Below are 19644 nucleotides of genomic sequence, written 5' to 3' on the forward strand. Positions count from 1 at the left end.
TTTGATGTTACAATGTTACCAAATCAATTCTCAAAAACCCGCTTGAAAAGGTGCAGAAACCGTTAAATGACTATATTGTTAATGTAAAATGAAATTATTTTTCCGCTGTAAGTGCTAAAAATTCCCTCTAAATCACTATATCAGCAACACAAATTTAATAATTTTACACGCTAAAGTTTAGCGGCTAAACTAAAACAGAAAAATACCAGTTCTAGCGGGAAAACCGCTCGAATGGCGACACTGGGCGTTGAACAGCTGTTTAAATCATTGCTGCCGTGATTCTGCTGTCGTAAGGTCAAACACTTATCTAAACGGCAGTGGTAAGAAGCAGTTTGAGGTTAGAACAGTTTGTAAACAGTTTTCAAACCATCACAAACTTTCTGTAAAAACAAACCTCGTTATCCCAAATTCTGATACGGTGACACGATAGTTCCATTCTTTATCGTGAGCAGAATGACGCAGGAAAGGCTGCGTTTCAACATTAATGATGACTTAATATTAATGCGTGAAGTAATTGCAACGAATCCCTATGAAAACTTAAATCTATGGAAAGACATTCATGAAAAAACAGTGACTGCAACTGGAAAACCTTTCTCCCTGCGAGCCGTAAAAGAACATATGGATCATCTTATCAAACTATGGCGGAAATCTGACATTGCAAATTTACGAAAGTAAGTATAAATATAAAATCAAATTATTTCCTTCGTTAGAGACAAAATATGTACAAAGCAAGAAAAAAAACAGCTTCACAACAATTCAACAATGGTCTTAACTTATCACATTACGTATATTTTTGGTTTAATAGTTATGACTAGGGAACGGATTATTTAAATACATATTTTTTGCTTATAGATAAAAGACTTCTCAGCTAGTGACCCAACCAATTCCTTTTTCTCTTCCTGAACAGTTTCAGCATAATTCTTTCTTCACTCACTCTTTCCGACAGAACTTCGTTTCTTATTCTATCTGTCCATTTAACATGCTCCATTCTTCTCCATATAGGCTATACACATTTAAAATGCTTCTAATCGCTTCTCTTCGTCGTAATGTTCATGTTTCTGCTCCATACAATGCCACACAAAGCACTTCACCAATCTCTACCTTAGTTCTTTGTTCAGAAGTCCGCAGAAAATACTCCTTTTTCTATTAAAAGTTCCCTTTGCCATTGCTATTCTCTTCTTGACTTTCTGGCAGCAACACATGTTACTGCTTATCGTACATTCCAAGTATTTGAAGCTGTCCACTTGCTGTACTGCCTCATTTGGTATTCATACGTTTACCTTCTTTATTTTTCTTCCAACAACCGTGGTCTTCATCTTGTTTGCATCCCATACTGCTCACAGCTGTCATTTTAGCTTCACTAATATATCCCCTAGTATCGTCTCATCATCTGCTAACCCATATCGTCAGCAAATCTTATGTTCTTTATTCTTCTTCCTCCTACTATCACCACTCCCATGTTCTGAAAACAGTTCTTCACTAAATCCTCTAAGTAGATGTTGAACAGGGTACGTGATAAAGGACATCTTGTACTCCTCTCCCTATTTCATTTCCTTCAGACATTTCTTCTCCTTTCCTGACTGAGTCGTTGGTTTAATATAAAGATTACTGAACAGCATCCTCTCTTTGCATTCCATAGCTATTTTCTTCAGGATTCTCATCATTTTATTCCAATCCACTCTGTCAAACACCTTTCCTAGGTCCACAAAATAATACTATAGGCCTAGGTACTTCTTTATTCTTCTCTATGTCCCTTTCGCCAATTGTTCATAGTAGTCCAATTGCATCCCTCGTACCTTTTCCCTTCCTGAAGCCAAACTGCTCTTCTTTAAGGTGACCAAATTTTCAATGTCCCAAAATCGGGACATTGTGAACTCATTACATAAATTTATGCGAGAAATATAAATAACCAATGCTCTACCTAAAAAATAAACAATCGCGATAAAAAGAACACATTGCAATACATGGATAAAATAACATAAAAACACAAAAATAAACTATACATAACTTAGTATTAAATCGACTGGATGTGTTGAATAGATTATTCCAGAAGAGAGTCAGTTGATCTAGCCTACTGTGTGGTTGAGATTTTCATTATAAATCCGTCTGGTCTGGTTGTGCTCTTGTTTTTCGGCTTGAGGATGGCTGCTCTGACTTCTGGTCAAAGGCCAGAAAGTGCTCTGTTAGCACCTCTTGAGCTTGAGATTTTTCTTGTTCTTCTATGAAATTAGTTTCCTTGGTCGTTAGCAGTTTTTTATACGCTTCCCTTTTCTCTGCATAGAGAATTTAGATTTGCCTCTGTGTAAGTGTTTGATCGCTTCTCTTCTCTGTTTGAAGCATTCAACATCAAACCAAGATTTGGCTGTCTTTTGTCTCTGGGGGATGAGTGATGATCTATATAGTTTTATATTCTTTCTTTTCCTTCCTCTTCTACTCTTCATGGTTTAGACTGTTGCTTGTTCCGTCTTCACAGTGTCTTTCTCCATATCCTTTTTGGTCTTCTTACACTTCTTCTTCCTCTGGAGGCATAATGGAAAGCTGTTTTCGGAAGTCTGGTACCGTATCTTTCATCCTTCCGACATATTGTATCCACTTGCATCTATATCTCTGCATTCTTGAGTTAATTGCTTCAGCTTTTAGTTCTTTTCTAATGTCATTTCTAAGCATGTCCTCTCTCGTACATCCTTTACTTTCTAGTAGGTGAAACTCCATAGCCATGGTGAAAGCAGTCCACCTAAGGGAGAGACAGACTACCCTAAATAGATAACCTACTGTGCAATGAGCTGGTAACCTTTTCACGGGAAACATAAATTATTACTCAGATTCTTTACAGGAAACAGAAAATAGTTGTTTTCTATTCTTTTCAGAGCGGAATCTAGTTGGCCCTTTTTGTTGTTGTTTTCTAATGCCAGGCGTTTGACAATGAAGTCATTTGACCTCTTGCACTCCAATATTTTTCAAAGATATTATCATGGTCAGCCACTGAAGCACAGAGTTGCCCTTTTTAAGGAGGGCTGAAGTTTCGTCAATTGCTTCTTATCTGGTTTTCAGTTGTGTTTCCTCCAGTTTTCTTGAGAATGTGGGGCACTCATTGTTCTTTTGTTGGCTTTTGCGTTGTTAATGTAACTGTTGATTCTACAGTAGCTGTCTTCTTAGAATGGCGGCTATGTTGAGTAGAGTACTTGTATGAGTCATAATGTGAAAATGCAAACTTGTAATATCAGCTACTATACCACTCTGAATGAATATGTTAGTCACTTAGCCAATCACATGGCTCATCATATCTCTCCCAGTCCAATCACAGTGCGTTGGAATACTGGTATTAAATATGAGTGGTAGCCCTGATCACATATATCAGATTGGCCATTCCCATGTTATGAAATGGTAACATAAAATGAGAACAATCACCAAATTCTTCACTGTCGAAAAGGCATTTCTTTGGTAACAACCACTAGATGGAAGTACAGGTGCTCCATGCAATTCCATTAAGCGTTATAATGTGACTTCTTTTGCAGTTGTTAGATGGTAGCATAGTGAAATTGATAAAAGTGGTTACCTTGCAAGTCCATTAGGCTGATCAACCTATTATGTGATCAGGAATGGTAGCCAGTTTTTAAGTGAATGAGATATAATACCATTACCAGTAATGGCAACTAACTGGCTATATTGTCAACATTAGAGTTCATATCCCTTAAAAACATTACTAAGAATGTAGGACAATCTGTATTGGAACAAACCATAACATCTTGGCAAAATCCGGGACAAATTGGCATCCTGAAATGCCTTCAGAAAAATTCGGGACAAAGGATCTAAATTCGAGACTGTCCAGGAAAAATCAGGACAGATGGCCACCTTGCCTTCTTTCAACTGTCCTTCCACCTTAGAATAGGTATGAACATCGATTCAGTATTTGCAGGAAAATCTTCGCCAAGTGTGATATCAGGCTCATAGTCCTGAACTTGTTACATTTCTTGGCATTATTTTTCTTCGGTATTGGCAGCAACATTGTCTCAGTAAAATCTTGAGGCCATTCTCCTTTCTTATATATTTCGTTGCATAATGATAGAATTTCCTTCTTGTCTTCACTCAATCATTTTAGATTCAAAATGGATCAATCATTTTACTAATTCATTGGGGATTCCATGAACTCCTGTTGCTTTCCCATTCTTCATTTCCCTAACCAGTTCAACTTCTTCCCTTAAAACAGAAAATTCTTTTTTGTCTTCTGATATGGCTGCTTCATCTTCTATAACTAATTCATCTGAACGATTCCCTGTTTCATACAACTCTTCTACATATTTCGTCCATGTGTTCAGTATTCCTGGTTTCCCTGTTATTTCATTTCTGATTTTGTCTTCTATCAACCATATGGATTTTCTGTTCTTATTTGTGAAGTCCAAAGAATTTACTTTGCGATATATTAAATCATATCTTCCTTTTTTCTCTAGATCCTCTATTTCTTTACATTTCTCTTTCATTCAATCTTCCTTCAACTTATCATTTTCTCTTCTTAGTTCGTTGTTTAGTTTATTGTAGTTTCTTCTACCTTCTTCTGTGTTTATGTTTTTCTGTTTTTTCCTTTCCTCCATCTTCTCCAACATTTTCGTGAAAATAAGAAAAAGAATATTGATAAGAATGGACGAATCACCAAACTCTAGCAGTAGGCAAGTGGGAAACGTTGTGGTAGGTGTGCTAGAAAATAATGAAATAATTTCCAAGCTGTGTTTTCTATTAGCATGTAGAGAAATATCAGCATCGAATCACGTAACAATGGAGTGCTTACTCAATGAATCTCTGTAGTTGTTATGGCCAAATGGGTCAAATTTGATAATGTTTTACTTTAACTTACGTATGCTGCTCTGTATACGAAGAAAGCAACCGAAGGTTTTTCTGTAAGCTTCCTAAACATGATACACGTAACTTGTATAGTGCATGGTTTTCACAGAGTATTTGAGCAGGTATGTACCTTATGCTCTAATAAGGTCAAAAAAGCAACCCCAACTATAAGAAAACTAACTAATAAAATAAAAATGATAAATAAACCAAAAATCTCCCTTCTGAAGTGCACAAATTAATTTCAAACAGAACAAAAGTTTCTGTGAAAGCCCCAATAAGAATTAATTTGTTCAAAGGCAAAAATTCAAATCTTGCACATCCGCCTAGATACTTGTTGGAGGACATGGTTAGAAGCAGTAGTGTATTATGCAGATAATTTTGAAAAAAATTAAGTCACTGAGAGATGAACTACATAAGGATGACACTTCGTCAATTGAAATTCTTCAGAACTTATATACTTAGTTCTTTAAAAAATTGATTATCTTACATATCTGCAAATTTGAGTTTTTTGTGTTGCTCTATAAAGAAATTAGGAATATCAGCCAACTTGTTTGACTGAGGTGCATGGCATTGAAAAAAAAAATTCGCTCATTCAGTAAAACCTATTAAATATAAATTTAAAAGTATGTTTGAAAATAATTATGAATTTCATACAATGTGTAAAGTTGACAAAGTTTCGGAAGGTCAAGAAGACGTTCGTGAAATTGAGAGTGTGTGTGTCAGTGACATTCCTTTGATGAAATATGCAAGACTAGACTAACTTCTTGTGACGCTGAACAGTCCTTCTCCTGGTATCGTGCATTGTTCCAAGACAACCGACATCGGTTTGTGATGGAAAACTTGGAGAAAGCCTTCATTGTTCATTGCAACAGTGAGCTATTTGAACCCACCACTGTCTCAACATGATTGGTGAGTGATTTTTATAATATATACTTAAAATTTTGTAATATTGAAACAAAATATTTTTACAATTTTTGTACGTATTTTCTATTGTTTTACTACATAAGAAAAATATTTTCTTTTTTTAGACATAAAAATCCGTTCCCTAGTTATAACATATGAATAAACATGCATAATTATTAAAAACAATTCTACTCCCAATAAATCAGTCTTAATATTATAATTATTATTATTATTATTATTATTGTTTCCAGATCAGGATGTGAAGAGCAGTATGAGGAAAAGGAGCAGCTTCTTCAATCTATATCTGATATGGCTAAAGAATTCCAGTCTAAAAAGTATTCTGCTGAGTTTTGTAAGTGCGATTCAAGAAAGAGAGGACTACAAGTAAGAGATGAAGCATTATATAACATGAATGTTTCTTATGATATGAATAATGAATCTGTGCTTGACGCAGTGGTAGTGGATGAAGCATACAATGAAGTAAAATTTGTGAATGAAGAACCTGGACCCAGCACAAGTGACCAGCAGCACCATGAACTAACACAAGTGAAGAAGATACGATGTAGAGAGTCTGCCATAAAGAATTCCAGTTTGCAGTTTTTACATGCGAAACATGAGGCCGATACTGAGCTCAGAAAGAAAGAGTTGGAAGTAGAAGAAAGAAAATTCAACATTGAGGAAAAGAAATTCGAATTGGAAAAGATGAGAATACAATTGGAGGAAAGGAAATTAGAATTGGAAGAGAGTAAGTGGAAACAGGAAGAAAGTGAAAGACAGAAAAAACTAAATGTTGAAATTGCCGAACGCGAACAGAGACTTGCCATAGAAATCGAAGAAAGAAGGCAAAGACTGAACCAATATGAGCAGCAGCAAAAATTTATGGAACTCTTGTTACAGCTTCTTGCAAAGAAATAGAGTTTATCTGGACTCTATCGTTTGTGTCTACAGTTTTTTTAAACTTCAGAAAGAACAATAAGTTACTGCTCCAAGATATCAGTGCAGCAATACTTACAAATTGTCACACATGTCTATATGGTAGTCAAACAGCAAGTGGGGTTAAAAGTTGCTTTCCCCAAACACTTCCTTACATTTAATTACATTCAGTTTACATTTGACTACACATTCCTTTACAGATTTTGTTCAAAATGGAGGCTCTGTTTCTTGATACACAATTCACAATGTTTACACCAGGGATGCGAAACTCGCAAGTAGGGGTGAGATATACTTTTACCCACATCACTCCATACCATGGAGTGGACTCAGTCTGTTGACATCTTGCATGAAAACAAATCACTGGCTATGTCATCGCCAGTGGCGTATTTGAAAGTTTGTTTGTAAGTAACACAATGCAATGTAGAACACTATAATAACATTATAGAGTAATAAAGACAGTAGCATATTATTATTATTTGCGTTGGACATTTTCTGAAGAGGAATGCTGATACCTTTTAGTTTTCATCAGTTTATCAATATTGGGCTGAATAGTTGAACATAATCTCAATTGGCATACTAAATGAAAATCAGTTATTCTGCCGCGTATGTCGCTTTTAATGATATCCATCTTGGAAAAATAACTGTTCGCATAGATGGGCTGAACATTGCCATTAATCGTCCAGCAAACAATCGTAGGTTTGGAAACTTCTCTTCTGGTAGACTTTTATAAATCTCAGGACCAGACATTCTGAACACCGGATAGCTGTATTATTCTGCAAGTCAGTTAATTCTAATTGCAGTTCAGGATGAGCTTCAAAGGAGCAAATGTGAGAGGGCAGGTAAACAGTTGCACCTGCGAAAATGATCTTAATGTTTTAGAAATGTGCTTCGAGATAGTGAAAATGCCCTCACTATTTTCTCAATTTGTTTTTCAAATAATAGAGTGTAACTAAGATTATTATGTATTATATAGGACGGTAACATGTAGTGTAATTGTAAATAAATAGGAACTATAGGAATATGGAGTAGTAAAGGAAATTATGTTTTTGTTATGAATATATTCTGTTTCTAGTTAGAAGATAGGATTAGAAGGTAAGAAGGGTTAGATAATAAACATAGAAATATAGTAACGAGTGTAGTGAATGAACATGAAAGACATAGTGGATGAACAATGAAATGATGAATATGTGTCGGTCTTAAACTTCTGGTAGTGTAAAAGTTGTAAATAGTGTAAGAATGGGACTGCTGGCCAAATACAGAAATGTGAAGGGCCATCAGGATCAGAGAGATTAGTGGGAGAATAAACCATAGCATATAATTATCATATCATATCAATTTGTTTTTCAAATAGGGTTTCATTTAGTCTATGTTTATAGCTGCTTTACATTTCCTCCAGTTTCTTTTTCTGTTCTGTACCTTGTAAATAAAGAAGTTAATAGCTCAATATTAATGCATAAATTGCTGCTAGCGATGGCTACAAACACTGCACAACGATAATTATACATGCCGGTACCTGTAAGTACGTGTTTCCCATAGTTTGTATGACGAGATTTGTTAAAATGTCTTTAATATTAAAAGTGAGAAACATAATTGTATTGCATCGAACAGGTTAAACTTCTGATTTTATCCATTAATAACGACAAAAAATAATCGTCCTCCCAATCACTATGAAATATGCGATGTTGGTTTGAAGAACTCATAATACTGCCACTGCGATGTCTTTGCATTGCATTAAAATGGGTGGCCTACAAACGTTATGGAAAGGGGAAAGTATACGTGACTCTGGAGTTAAAGTATTGCATCCCTGGTTTAGACACTGATTCAAAGATGGCAGAACATAATTCACGATTTTCATAGATTTTCACTACTTTAGTACAATTCTTGGCATCTCTCAATGCAGTCCCTACCCGGAGATCCGATTGAGGAACTATTTTACCTCTGGTGAATTTTACACTGAGGGACTCCATGAATCATAAGCAGTGAAAAATATAGTGGGACTGCGTTGGTGTTAATGCAGCTCATGTGGGTACCTCTTTGTTACTTGTTAGCTTAAACAACAAGTTTAAGCCCCCTCACATCGACAAGGCGAGCACCAACTCTGGCTACTAGCAACAGGCATCTATAATGAACACCGACCAAAATACCCCTCATTTCTCGTGAAAAACAACAACTGAATAGACTATAGTGGACTTTATGTTGTCAGCAAACAGCTGGATACATTAAGGAGATTGATTGATAGATTTTCACAAATGACTGCTTGATCATCTGTTGTAACTGACGCAGATCCTGAACATAAGGAAATCTTGTGTCAAAGTCTGCTATCACCAATGCTGTGTTCTTACTGTGTTTCCACCAATGTGTACTATAGCACAGAAACACGTTGTTCTGTGGTTAATTTGCGATTCATTGCAAGAAACTAACAGTTCTTGCATAAAGAAGCAATCCAACACAATAAAAGAAAACAATAACAAGACATGACATCAGAAAAACAGTTGACACACAAACATGTTGTCAACCCATCACTTATTACACCATTTATTCGTTTATTCAAGTTATGACATCTGTATATGTGTATAACTATGAAAACTAAGAATGAATATTGGGGAAAGCAACTTTTGACCCACTTTACATTTCATCAATGAGACATTATTAAAATTTATAATATAGGGACATGTGATACTAGACAAAAAATAAATTACATGATATATTCATAAAAATGTAGCATTTTTAATACCGTAACCTTCAATTTAATGTAATTATTCTAACCACTATTACAACCTATCTCAATGAACGTTCTTGGAGTTTCTGTTGGCTGATCAATGGCAGGTTCCCCTTTCATGCTACATCCTGCATTAACAAACTCATGGCAGTTTTCTGCATTAAAACTTACGTACCATGTTATATTAATCACAAGGCAACGGATTAAATATGTTAATATAATTATTATTTAATTATGTTTATCTGAATATGTAATTAAATATTGACTTAAAACACTGCACTGGCCCGTTACATGTTCTTTTCTACTCTAGTCTTCTTGAGTTATTTCTCCACTTCTTCACTTCTCTATTCTTTTTTTTTTTTTGGTGTTTCCTTTCTTTCTACCTTCTTTGTTTCTCTATCGCCTTCTTTTTCATGTCTGCTATTTATCTCCATTTCTTGATTTCTCTATTTCTTCTTTTTTTTCATTCTCCTTTCATGCTCCATTTCTTGATTTGTGGTAAATAATCATTGGTATATATTTCTTGCTTTCTCGTTGCTCCAATGTGAACACTTAATTCTTTGATGAAGTCAACGCTTACCTAATGTTGTTGCATTTATCGTTTATCTGTTTCAACATGTACTTACACTTACGTGAATTGCAGAAAGTTCATTCTTTTAATAATACATTCACTTGAGACTTAAATATAATGTTACGAATGCAGACTTCCCTCATTGGCTATTGAATGGCACGAATGTTAAATATTTTTGGTAAAACTGATTGTACCCTCGTTAGAAAAAGTATGTGTAAATGAGTAAATAAGTAAACAAATAAATAAATACCTTTATAAGCATTTCAAATTCGATGGTGTTTGGGTAAAGAGAGAAAAGTCATAAAAATGAGTTTCGAGTTAAATGAAAATTCAACTTGGTCCCGTATTGCAAATAATTTTTCTACTCAAATAAAAACTTAAAATGCTAGTATTCTTTTGTTTTTTGCACACCCACTTGCAGGGGGCGCATCCAGGTTTTGGTTTGATGGAAGTGGGGGCTTGAAATAATATACTGTACGTGTAACGTGAGTTATCTTCAGAGCACAAAATGTGTAGCTAAATTTAATTTAAATATTAATTTCATTTGTTACAAATATTTAAAAAAAAATGTAAAATATAGTACCTAAATCTCATTTTCAGAATATGTCAAACAAAAGATTGGGTCATACAGAAAGTCACAGAATTTAAAGTACAAAATCAAGCCTTCTTGCACCCTCATAGTTAGAGTATCATATCACTTCCACATTGAAAGCAGATAATTTTGTAAATACAAAGTGACCCAAAAAATGTATATGCTGTTTAATTGCCCATAACTTTCAAATTAATTGACGCAAACGTCTCATTTTTTGGTAGTTTAATAGTTGAATATTCTGTTGTTAGATGGCAGTCGCCAGATAAGCGTTGTTTTGTTTTGTTGTAGGTTAGATAGCAACTGCTGCTGTTGTTGGTTATGTGAGTAAACATGACTGGTGCGAGGTTGACATTCGATGAAAGGAAGGCAGTTTTGAAGTGGTACATTAAGTACGAAAACATTAATGAGGTTCAATGCCAATGGCGAAATGAGTTTCCAACACAGCCACCGACATTTGTAACAATTGCGCGTATTCGAGACAAATTTGACGGCACAATTACCTGTGAGGTGTACCTGGAGAAGCTTGAAACATCTGTTTTACCTACCATCTGAGAGGGGACGGGAGGTTTTACTTTCAACAAGATGGTGCCCCATCCCACTACCATAATCTTGTCAGGGAGTATCTCAACGAAAATCTACCCACAAGATGGATAGGTCGAAGGAGTATCCACCACGTTCCCCAGACCTAACACCTCTGGACTTTTACCTATGGGGGACATTAAAGGACGTCGTTTATCGACAAAAAGCAACGCACATTGGATGAGCTACGAGAATCCATCATATGTTCCTGTGCAGATGCAGATGGCTTAAAAATCGATAATGTGTTAAATTGGAAAAATCATATTAAAGAAATTACCCTCAAACTAAATTCAGCTTGTTTTGCTATTAGATCTATGCAAAAGATAGTAAATATCAATACCTTAAAAACAATATACTTTGCATACTTCCACTCGGTAATGAGTTTTGGAATAATATTCTGGGGAAATTCCACAGATAGTAACAATATATTTCTATTACAAAAAAGAGTAATTAGAATAATAGTAGGTGCCAAATCTAGGGAATCGTGTAGGACTATTTTCAAAAAACTACAAATAATGCCCATGGCTTGTCATTATATCTTTTCATTAATAATCTTCCTCATATGTAATCGTGAAAACTTTGTAACTAATTCAAAAGTTTATAGCATAAATACACGTCAAAAAAATGACTTTCATACTCCATCGGTAAGTCTATCGTGCTATCAAAAAGGAGTGTGTTACAGTGGCGGCTGGTGGTTTGAAAATATGGTGGTGCACAATGGATATCGGAGAGGAGTTAAACATAATGTACTTTACTTTAAAGTTTAAAACCGTGTATGCCTGAGGGCGTATACATATAAAGCTTATTTATATGCAATTAATAAGTAAAATTACTAAATACAAGCATACCTATTTATACAGAAAGTCCAAAAGCGGATGGGGTCGTGGATGGAGCTCTCTATATTACGATTTAACCTCATGAAAAACATTTGAGCACAGAATCGTCATCAGAATGCTACCAATGCAGCTTTCGTAGGCTGTCGGGAGATAGCAGCACTTATTGTCAGAACGACAACTCTTACAACTTAAAAGCAAAATACAAGCTCCTTTATGTATTGTGCCGTTTGTGTGGATGCAGATTGAGAAAGTAATGTGCGAAATATCCAACTGTTCATTGCACAAGCTGAATGAATACATTTTTCATGCTTATTACTTCGGACAAATGTCTAGTTGAAACAGATACTTTCCCAGTGAATTTAGTTTCTTCTGCACTGACGTTGGTGTCCCATGCCAGGGAGTGCGACAAACCGTTCTCAATGAGAAAGCAGTAGACCACGCCTCTAACCCCCTGTCCCCGCATTAGCCGAACATCTCTATAAACTACCTTCCATAGGTTTTCAACATCTTTGCAAACCAAGAGGCCCGAAGGCTCCTGCAGACGTACAAAACAAGACGCCAGCTGCAGATAATCATGAATGAAAATTGTAATATATATATATATATATATATATATATATATATATATATATATATATATATATATATATATATTTAATAGTAACAAAGCCGGGAGATTAGGAACATTACTGGGGGGTGTACAAACCTGCAACCCCCTTGAGAAGCCGCCACTGGTGTGTTATATGGCAGTAAAAATTTTTAATAGCCTCCCTATCGATATAAAAAATTAAACTCAAAACATAAAATTATTTAGGGCCAAATTAAAGAAGTACCTAATTTCTCACGCCTTCTATTCTGTAGGTGAATTCATGACATTCAATAACACTTCATGAAATTGATACTAAAACTTTGTGTTGTACTAGTAGACTATATTGTAAATCTCGTGTGTATATATTTCATCTAGACTGTGACTATAAATTAAGATTTTATAATAGTATTAAGTTTTTTGACTTGTTCCATATTCTATCTGTAAGCATGTATGAATACCATGGAATGTTAATAAATACATACAATACAATACAACTGGACACATTACATTACAGTCAGTAGTTCGTGTAGCAGTTCGGCGGAATCACCTGTGTATGGATGTTAATGATGACCGCTTCGAACACCTACACTGATTTTAATAATTTGAACATTAAACTACACTTTCACCGAAAATGAGATGTTTCCGTCAATTAATTATATTGACATTGTGGTTGCATCTAAATTTGTGCGCAGACTATACATGATGAATGTCACCAGTAGAGTTTTTGAATAGATTTTTCCCGAAGAATGAAGGTGCAGTAAAGTTGTTAGCAAGCAATATTATATTTGGATTAGAGTGATTTTACGGAAAAATCATTGAAGTTTTGAAATTTTGTACCTGACGAAGCTGGGCATTTTAAATTTGGACATCATGTGGTCACATCGGCAAATCGAAATTTGTGTGCAGACTACACATAATGAATATCATCAGTAGAGTTTTTGAGTTGATTTTTCCCGAAGAAAGAAGGTGCAGTAAAGTTGTTAGCAAGCAATATTATATTTGGATTAGATAGATTTAACGGAAAAATCATTGAAGTTTTGAAATTTGGTACCTGACCAGACTGGGTATTTTAAATTTGGACATCATGTGATTGCACTTTTTTTCCATTTTGACTTTTTATTTATATTGGCGTTATCACATTATAAATATTTTCGTATTTTGGCCATTTTAGCATTTGGACCACGCTTCCAATAGAATGGAGTCGAATGAATGGTATGATGGGGGAGCAGTTGAATTATGGCTGCCAATTCAGATGCAGATGCAGAATGAGAGGTAAATAAATACTTTATTCGCCATTACACTGATACAGTGCGTTGACATGGAGTCTGTATAGTAATATACCAGAAACAGTTGATAGTTCATAATTAGGAACTATAGAATGAAAATACAGTACAATTGAGTTTTGGATATTTACGAGCAGTCTTAAAATGAGGTAGAAATTGGTAAATAATGTGTAATGGCTAAGCATGGTACTTAAATTAAAAGTATTCATAGACATTCTTAGCGCAGGCTTTCGGTGGATGATCAGCGAACTAACGTTTTTCGTATTCATAAGCCAGTGTCAGCGATATGATATGATATGAATCCTATTTAACACGCTTGTAGCCCGGGCTAGCGAAATGTCTATGAATAGCACCCTAACAGTTTATTAACAGTACAGCCCACAGGCTGAAACTAGTCAGCATAGTAGTCTAACCTAGTATTTAACACGTGAAAGCAATATAAACTTTATATTCCGAGTGATATAGTGTTAAAAATTGTGTAATCGAGATGTATAGAAATAAATGTTTAAATAAAATATCAAATTACAGTATAAGCTAACTAAAATTAACAACAATTAAGACAAAAATTTACAGTCACAATTGACAAAAATAGTAACAAAGCAAAGCCACTATCATACAATAATTTTATTAAAATAATGTTGAAGCAAATATAAATGAAGGCATATGGCAGAATGGGAGATACAGAGATATAAAGGGATATCATACAAGTCAATGTGAAAATAAATGTAATATACTGAATTTATAGTAGCAACATTAAGTTGTCCGTTTGTACATTGTTTCTGAAGTGCAGGTGTATTTTTCTTAGGTTGGTTGCTTCCATGCACGAACAGTTGATTAGGAGAAATGTGAAGAGAAATTCTACATAGTGATCGTAGCTTGGAGAGAAAGAGGAGGAGGAAGAAGAAGAGGAAGAGGAAAAGAAAGCTGAAGTTGCAGTTACACACATGTTAGAACACATTGATTTCGTCTGTATACTGTGACCAAATTTCCTCCCATTGACTGGAGTTCCTATAACTTGGTAATACATTGTTCACTTTTCACTGACAATAAGCTCATATAATGTAGTAGACATGAACATATCCTATTATGTTCTGAAAAAGTTTCCCATACTGTTAGATGTAGTATAGAATATTATTACCAGTAATTAATTCTATGAAACAGAGCCAGTACCAGATCAACAACCAGAAGCAGAGCAAGTGCCAGATCCAGAAACAGAGCGGATACAAGAACTAGAAGCAGAGCGGGTACCAGATCCAGAAACAGAGCGAGTACCAGATCTAGAAGCAGAGCGGGTACCAGATCTAGAAACAGAGCAGGTACCAGATCCAGAAACAGTAGGTACCAGATCTAGAAGCAGAGCGAGTACCAGATCCAGAAGCAGAGCGAGTACCAGATCTAGAAGCAGAGCAGGTACCAGATCCAGAAACAGTAGGTACCAGATCCAGAAGCAGAGCGAGTACCAGATCTAGAAACAGAGCAGGTACCAGATCCAGAAACAGTAGGTACCAGATCCAGAAGCAGAGCGAGTACCAGATCCAGAAGCAGAGCGAGTACCAGATCTAGAAGCAGAGCAGGTACCAGATCCAGAAACAGTAGGTACCAGATCTAGAAGCAGAGCGAGTACCAGATCTAAAAGCAAAGCTAGTACCAGATCTAGAAGCAGAGCAGGTACCAGATCTAGAAGCAGAACGGGTATCAGATCCAGTACCAGAGCGAGTACCAGATCCAGAAACAGAGCGGATACCAGATCCTAAAGCAGAGCAAGTACCAGATCTAGAAGCAGAGCAGGTATCAGATCCAAAAACAGAGTAAGTACCAGATCTAGAAGTCTAGAAGTAGAGCAAGTACCGGATTCAGAAGCAGATTGGGTACCAGATCTAGAAGCAGAGTGAGTATTAGATCTAAAAGCAAAGTGAATAGCCTACCATATAGAGACATAGAGCGAGTACCAAATCCAGAAGCAAAGCGAGTATCTGATCCAGAATCAGAGACAATATCAGATCCAGAACCACTAAAGTCTGGCCCTTCTGTGCAGAAGTGTAAGAGTGGTTATATGAAGTGTAGGACAATGATTTCAATGACATTGGTCGAAAATAAGTACTATGTTAAACAATGTATTGCATATTTCCAGTGTGTGTTTGGGACGAAAGAAGTAAAATAATTTCATTTGTGCACTCAAACCCAGATGTTTACTTTCAATAAGAAAATATTTGAAATGATGTACTTAGTTGAAAATAATATATTTAAGAAAAGTATTATATGCAGGACAAAATTTAGGCTCGAAATAATGAATCCATTATTTGTATTCTGAAGAAGAATAGGACTTTTGCATTGATGTTGATGTTGAATACTGCAAATTTAAATGTAACTTAATATTATGCAATTTTACCTTGAGATAGAAAACTTACCATGTATGTAAGATGCTAATTTTTGTTAAATTTTATAATTACTTTATATAAAAATGTATAATATGCTACTCCATACTTTGATAAGTGAAAATTATTACAGAATATTGGTTCTTATTTATTCAATCGATGAATGAGTTATTTATCACATTGAATATAGTAATTCACTGTACAACTTTCAACTTAAGCCACTGTGACTGTAAACCATTTTGTTCAATCCAGACAGTTTCTGGAATAATAAATGCGGAGGACACATATTTTACATGCTTTTTAATTTTCAACTGCTTATTTTACAGTGCTTGAAAAGAAATATAGGACATTAATAAATAACACAACTTCATATGGAATTTTGATATAGGTAGATACTTTTTTTTTTATATTTGTCAATGCAGCATCTCTTTCCAATAATAATTTAGCTTATTTAATGTCTGCAATCGCTCCAAAAATAATGAGACAACTTTTAGTAATGCAAAAGTTTAAGTTCTATAGCACAGTTCACATGATATCGATATAGCCACACAAGGAGAATCTGACTGTACTTGCGTATTTTCACCCTAGTCCAAAGTACATGCCAGTGCAAAATGTTATCAGTTGTCTCTTATCTATTTTCGGTATAGATCCATGATCTTTTATATTTTATGAAAGTGTGGGAGGTACTGTGTGATGCAGAAGCCACTTGCAAAAAAAGGAAAACAATTTTAATTTTGAAATGACAAATGTAGGACCATGACAAAGAAAAGACCGACAAGGACCATGATAAAGATCACAACATGACCACGACAAGTATAAATGAATGAATTTATACAAGTACGAGTATACAAAGTGAACAGTCATTAATTTCAAGGGGTTATTCTTTGAGATATTTCAAATAAAAAGTTTAATACAACTTTTCTCGTTTTTGCTTCCTTTTTGGGGAAAAAAATTATTTTATATGAAACATTTCATGACATATTTTGGGAAAGCTATTGAATTAATTCCCACTATGCCCAGTCAATTTAAGAGAGCATTGTACAGTTTTGTCCCTTAAATGTGCAAAAATTTGATCCAAACAAATGTAATTTTTCATTCTGCAAAGGAATTTTAAAATGCAATGCATTCTGACAACGTTGTAAAGGTTATTGTCTGGAGAGAAGCAGATATACATATGTAAGCCCAGATATCCTGATCAGCTGGTGTGTTGGAGACGACAGGTGAGAAAACGAGAAATGTAAACATAACATACACAACTGCTTTTAAAGACAGCTCGGGAAATTTGATTTTTTTGTATGTACGTAAGTGGGAGGGAACTGTTTCTGATTGTCTGAAGAAAATGCTTGTAGTACGACAATCTTATAGAATAAAATAATCATGACTGTGCAGATATCAATGGTGGTTATGTACACTATTGTAATACTTAGTCATTCGTTAATGAAGAAAAACTCAGATGTATAATGATTATAAACTTCAACAAACCAGTATATGCAAATAACTAACAGCATCACAGATTTCAAGGCTCCAAAAGTCCAAGAAGCAATGTTTTTAGTTTACTTATCCGTTTGTTGTATGAAGCAAATGGGTTTAAATATTAATTATCCTGTACTCACAAATTCACTGAACATCATGATCTTCAGTTGGATCTGTTTTCATCATTAATTTTACCAGACACTGTTATAAATTACAATAAAAAACTGACAAAATTTGAAATCCCTAAGCTAAATAGTTTCTGAATTGTAAAGTAATGTATACTTTCCTAATTGTCACAAAAATATCCCCCATGTTACAATTTTTTCGTAATGTGTTAATTTTTTGTGAAGACATACCCTTTGGATACAAGTTTTAAACTTTATATCAAATTTTTATGTACCTTGATTAGTTAGACATTTATAATTTTTTTATTTTCTGATTTTTCGAAATTGAATTAAAATAATAATACACAATTAAACGTCTGAATGTGCACTTCATTAACCTTTGCGTCAAACACAATACCTATTCTTATTCCTCATACTTTTCTTAATTTATTTGCAAAATTTTGTCGCAATAGGACTAAAAGTGCAACAACTGGAACATTTTACATTATCCAAGAGGCAGAAAAAAAATATATTGTTTTGAGAAATAAGAAAATAAAGATTTGTTGCTAAAGATTTTCATGCATCGTATTTGTTCAAAACTGCCCTGCTCCGTATGTTTCCCATTCAGACTTCTTTTTCTTCTTTAGATATTTTCTGAAGTATGCAGTGGTGGACAGTGGGTTTGAAAGTTGAGGAGGCCAAGTTGTGACTGATGAGAGTTTGCATTTCATGTATTAAAATATAAGGCCTGTGACGTACCTCATTACCAAGTGCAGAATTGATAGGTTTTAAGAAACTAAAATTAGGTTTTCCAATCTATGTTTTAGAATTTTTTTCGGATTTTAAATCTTATATTTAGGAAATTTATATGATTTTACGGGGGAAAATATAAAAAATAAACAACATACTGTTACTATGCTACAATACTCTTTTAGATTTACATTCAAATATCAGTTATTACAGGCCTAACATTATAAATCTAAAAAGTAGCCTGATAATTCACGTGGTGATGATAGAATGTTTTATGGAACTATTTACCAATATTAATAGTCCATTATGTTTGCAACACTGTATCTATATTAAATTATTACACCCGCAAACCACTCATTTAAGTAGTGCTCCTAATATGAATTAGGTCTCTTTAGGCCATTTTAAGTCCTAACCAACGAATTAGGTCTTTTTAAGTCATATTAAATTAAAGAATGTTATTCGTTGCAACATAAAACGAATAAGGAAAGCAATATTTCGAGAGTAACAAAATGCAACAAAATTGGTTCGAACCTAAGAATCTGGGACTTGCTCATTACCGCAATTGTTTCTAAACTCTCGATATATTTAATATACTATATAACTATATCTCGTAACACAAAAGAAAAAAAAAATAACAGGAACACCCGCAAACAAGAGAAAAATCTACCAACATAAAAGAAAACTTTTACGCAGGGAGAGAAAACTAACAACATGACTCAATTTTCTAAAACCAAGAAGAAAGAAAGAAAGGAGCTTGCCAAGACAAGCCGAAAGCAGCTGTCACTAGCAGTACAGTTGTCAGCGGTGGATAGGACGTCTCTAAATTCGGCTCCCCTCGCAGATTCTACTTAAGTTTAAACACTCTGCTGACCAGCTATCTTATTGGTTGAAGTTCTGTTGTCATGGTTACTGGACAGCAGAGTGATGTAGCTGTCTCCTCGCCCCCTCTCTCGCATAGAAGACACTGCAGGCTGCTAGAGAACTAATGTCGACTATACAGGTTACAGCGCTGTTATTTTTCGGTATGAATTATTTATACCATTTACAGTATACCGAGCGGGCATCACTAACTGGATGTGGTCGACTGACGTAACTTACATC

The 19644-nt window shown here is 34.8% G+C and overlaps 1 long non-coding RNA gene across 1 annotated transcript; it reads left to right on the top strand.

The window, feature by feature from the left end:
- Window positions 1–285: 285 nt before the first annotated feature.
- LOC138696795 (uncharacterized) lies at window positions 286–18372 on the top strand. Its single transcript, XR_011331466.1, has 4 exons — window positions 286–671; window positions 13730–13830; window positions 14647–14859; window positions 15003–18372. It is a non-coding gene; the product is annotated as an uncharacterized lncRNA (long non-coding RNA).
- The last annotated feature ends 1272 nt before the right edge of the window (window positions 18373–19644 follow it).

Source organism: Periplaneta americana, chromosome 1, assembly GCF_040183065.1.
Source record: "Periplaneta americana isolate PAMFEO1 chromosome 1, P.americana_PAMFEO1_priV1, whole genome shotgun sequence".
NCBI classification, from domain to species: Eukaryota; Metazoa; Arthropoda; class Insecta; order Blattodea; family Blattidae; genus Periplaneta; species Periplaneta americana.